This window comes from Ceratina calcarata, unplaced genomic scaffold, assembly GCF_001652005.2.
Source record: "Ceratina calcarata isolate Rehan_Ccalc_2016 unplaced genomic scaffold, ASM165200v1 scaffold553.2, whole genome shotgun sequence".
Lineage (NCBI taxonomy): Eukaryota > Metazoa > Arthropoda > Insecta > Hymenoptera > Apidae > Ceratina > Ceratina calcarata.
Genome location: NW_017176717.1, coordinates 22,475 through 27,337, shown reverse-complemented (window position 1 = coordinate 27,337; position 4,863 = coordinate 22,475). Strand labels below are relative to the sequence as shown.

The window sequence follows — 4,863 nt, the reverse complement described above, 5'->3', positions numbered from 1 at the left end:
TTTTATCCCGCACGGTTCGCTTCCCCTCTTTTTCGCCCGTATTTCGATCCCCACTACTATTCCCCTCATGCGTGCTCATGCGCGTTCGCGAAGCTCTCCGCAGCGTTATGGTCCCCACCATGGTCGCGTCGTCCCCACTTTCCGGCCGTGGGTAAAAATATCTCATCGGAACGCTGCCCCTGGCCCTGCCTGCCAGTTGCAGCTTAACCGCCGCACTAGCAAGTCAAAACAGTAACCTTAGCACTTCACGACGTTGTACTTGGAAGTTAATGCAACAATTTTAACTTAGAGCTGTGAGTCCATTTATTTGTGTGTGCATCCTAATCCACATCAGCTACACAATATCACCTTAGCTCGTAGTCCGAGGCAGAGTCAAAACAGACTCAAATCTTCGAATCAAAGTTATAGCTCTCTTAACCCAGCCGCCACGAATGTATTCAGCACTCATACACCTAGAACAAATAGAGCTATATTTTCATTATTCATAATGATATTTTTTATTTTAAAGATATGTACACCTTGTGATACTCCAGAATATATATAAAAGCTACAGTCCAAATTTCGATGCAAATACTTCAGTCGTCTTCGAGATTTTTCTCGAACATGGAAAAATACATTTTATCTTTAAGTAAAATGAAGGATAATTTCCTGGAAAGTAAGATCTTTAACTTCGTTAGTCGCATGTATAACACTTAGCAGCTAACGAATTTTCTGTAGTAACGAGTGCGACGCGAGAGGTGAGGACAGAAAGGAAATACACCACCATCGGTTGCGCCACGGTATGGGCAGACTGGATCTGCAATTAAGCCTATAAGTTATTTACGGTATTTGAAATTACATCTCGCGATGTTTGTCTGAGTAATTTAGTCCGGGACGGAAGCACTGCGCGTCCAGTTTTTATCGCCGAATTTTCTACAGAATTTGTACGCCAAGAATCTCCATTTTCAAGCTTCAGCTATTTATTTATTATATTTATTCTTGTCATTTTATTAGTACGTAAACGTATTCAAAGAACGTGTTGAAAATATTTCACGCGGTTTGTATATTTAGAAACTCGGCTTATCGACTGCAGGCATTTGGAGAGTATTAAAATTCAAATGGATCCTCGAGGCACGAATTTCTTTCGAACAGGATGAAGAAGGAAAATACATGTATAACATGAAGAGTAATGAATAACATTGCCTCTGAGTCAGAATTTTAAACAATCACTCCATTCTTTATAATCGACACCGTACGAAACAATCGCCATCGAATATAAAACCGTTCACAGATTCGGATTACCGGAAACTGGTCAGCTTCAGATGTTCATTAATTCGCCGATTTCTTCTTTTTCGTTTTTTTCTTAATTTGCTAACCTAGGTCGATGAAATGGTTCATTGTTTGCAAAGAAAAAGGAAAAAAAAAATTTGTAAAGCATGATCAAACCCTACTTTGATTTATGAGTAATTCATGGTACTATAAAAAGAGAATGACAGAACTCACTGCTTCAAACTTCATAAGTACGTGATTCTAAAGAATTGTTAGCTAATACCGTAAAATGTTTAAGAGGCTATACCAATGCGAAACTTAAAAAAAAATCGATCTTTTTATGGCAATTTTCGAAAGTTTATACCTTCAAAAGTATAATATCATACTAAAATTTCAAGGTTGGATCTCAACTAGTTTTCGAGTGGCTGCTTTCTAATAGTATTAATATAATCTGGATAATACCATAATGGTTAAAACTTTAAACGCGTTTTTCTCAAAACGGTATTTATCAAATTTACTGACATTCTAACTCAAAGACCAATTATCCGATTAACTTGAAATTTTAACAGTGTTCTGGACATGCTGTATTGTCCGATGTCGTAGGATATTCTTGATTGGATAAGAACTGTAATTTTGGCAACAAAAAAAACAATTTTTTTAAGGAAAAATCGAAAAATTTTCAGATTTCGACATTTCTCGGATATCCTACGTCATTGGACGGAGAATACCTTCTAGTTTTTTCATTTCAGGCACCCAACCGAACTGTATGAGGTCAGCAGTTGAGGCACTTTCTTTTGGCGTCTCGGGAGATAGTGCATAACTTGGTCGACTTTAGTTATTTTTTTACGAAAAAATTATTTTACACAGTTCATTTATAAGAAAATACCTCCATAAAGTGTAAAAAAAATTCCATAGAATACTTCTCTCAAAAAAAATTCCCAAAAATGACCTAAATTTTAAGCGGTCACTCTGGCAAGACCCCTTAAATAGAGATTTCCTATACGAACTTTAATGGTTATCGCAACTTTTTACTGATTTATCTTATTGAATCGTGGAAGCTTCAAGTTCAACAATTCCTCAATGACATAGTAAATTTATTGCATGATACGAAATTTTGGCCACTCTAATAATGTACTAAAGACACATCGATAGGGGAAACCGGATGTGATTGTCACAAACGTTATATTACATAAACAATAAATGGTAAGAATTTATTATCAGCTCAGATTACGTGTAGACGTACTGCCATTTCATTTCAGGAATTGTAGTTCGATACGAAATTCCAGACACTTTATTCTTTATTTTTGTGCATTCAAAGTAAAACCGATTACTTTTTTTCAAATAAGTACATTGTATAAATATGTATATTTGTTTCTTAACACGTTGAATGCCACGCCAATTTTAGAGGGATTGTCCGTGGCGCCACGATGAATTTTCTATTATGCGATACATATAATGTTGAAATATTATCTGCAATAGATAAGTTACAGTGTATAACAATGTTTGACATATTAATTGCGACGGGATCACCGGTGACCCCTGTGGCATTCAACGTGTTAACATCCTACTATACCTTAGTATTCCTTACTTGATCTTTTATTGCTTTTATTGCTTTTTTTATAGCTTTTATAAAATTCATAGATAGGTTACGTAATTTAACAAAAGATTGTCAAAGCATATTAAGAGTTATTTGTCACATTGAAAAATTGTCAATTGTGGGCACATGAAGCTTTTATGTACAGTTTTTTCATTTTCTTATTAACTTTTTATGTACATACAAAAGCCCTGCAAGAAACCGATTTCCATTTGTTTCTTAATTTGAAAGTGTGTATTGTATTCATTTATATTGCAATTAGATTAAAGATATTGGAAATGGGTAGATAAATAAAATATGAACGCAGTGAATTAAATTTAATTTTTTTCTTTATTATTTGTCACACACGAGGAAGGACCGTCTTTACTCTCCAGATTGCTCCAGGAAACTGAGGAATAGATTACGAAGTCTAAATCAAACCGTCACCCGACGACAGAGGGATATCGGTTCTGCGTACCATGAAACATTGTTTATGTTTGACATCTGGACTATGTCCTCTGGATCATTTTTGATAACATTGTATATTTGAAGTTAAATAATCCAACAAAAAATATAGACAGTGTACAAGTGAAGAAAATAATAAACGCCCTTCAACCATTCATTCATTTAACAAAGACTGATACAATTAAGACACTACATGTATGCTGTTTCAAATAAAATGTTGAATAAAACCTACAAAATATATATCATATCATCGACAGCTAAGAATAAAAAGTATTTACTTCTTTGTATTTAGAATATTTATTTTTAATGAAATATTTTTGTTATAAATTCCTTAAGAAAAAAAGTTCTCACATGATGCAGATGAACGTAGTTTGTTGCTTCGGATCACGATTGTAGAACAAGTTTATTCGTAGTGCAAATTATGGACAGTCAAGTACAGACGATGTATAAAAGAATTATTCAGGCACCTTTGCGCGTACAGACACTCAGTAATGGTTCTTCAAGAAGAAGACGTTACAGAAGACAGGAGCGTGATTGCATAAGGTGTTTATGACTCATGTTGTTATGTCACTAATAAAGTCAAAACACCTCCTTACTTTGACTGTATTAATTGAGCGCGTAGATTTAAATTGTATTCTAACAACAATTTTATATGATGTGTATTTTGAAATTTCGTTTCTTGTTGAGGGATACACAATGCAGTTCTCGCAATGTTTTTCTCAAATACGCTTAAATCTTTTACTGCCCGTTGACTATTTTTCTTATAAAACCAGAAGAAGGTAATTTATATTAGGCTTGTAAAAACACTGAAATTTCTTGTGACATAACCGAAAATAATGTGACATATCTGATCTCTTCTACATTATGCAGGCGTGCCACGAATTCTTCTTACGGAGGAATCTTGGCGATGGTTGGTTAAACTGCGACTGGGATCGATACGATCTTTCGGCGGATTACCTACCCTTTTGGTCCGCGCGGCTCCAGAGTACGGCTACTCTCACTCTTTCCCTAGCTTCCACTAAATCCTGTTATCGGCGTGTCACGCCGCGTTATCGGAGCGATTGTGCAGCCTCGAAAGCCACGTCGCGGGATAGATTGCTATGGCTCGTAGCGGCCTAACTTTCAGTCCAGCCCAGTCCAGCATGAATCACGGCTTATGTCACGCTGAATCCAATTTCCAAAGCGAACAAGTATCGCCGTATAGAAATAATGATCCAGACAACCACCGCGAGTTGCCAAAGAGATACACCGTATCGGGTCGCGAATATTGATTTGCGGTGCGCGTGGTTTACTTCGGGAATTCTGTACGCTTCGAACGGAAACAGGTAGGACAGGTGGCTGACGAAGAACTACATATCGATGAAGATTGATCTAACTTGGAGATATCGATATTTTGTTAGAAACGTCCACATCGGACTTTAAGTGAGTCGGTATGCAATCTCTATAGGGTTTTGGATTTCAACGCCGTAGAGAAAAATGAGAAGTGGATTCACAATCAGTGGCCTAGCTAGAAATATAAATATGACAGTAAATAAAATTGTAATACAACATCAAATGTATAATAAAATAATAAGAGA

General features: G+C 36.0%; 1 long non-coding RNA gene across 1 annotated transcript; it reads left to right on the top strand.

Moving 5' to 3' along the window:
- The first annotated feature begins 202 nt into the window (after nucleotides 1-202).
- LOC113464816 (uncharacterized) lies at nucleotides 203-1,574 on the top strand. Its single transcript, XR_003389680.1, has 3 exons — nucleotides 203-293; nucleotides 509-655; nucleotides 718-1,574. It is a non-coding gene; the product is annotated as an uncharacterized LOC113464816 (long non-coding RNA).
- The last annotated feature ends 3,289 nt before the right edge of the window (nucleotides 1,575-4,863 follow it).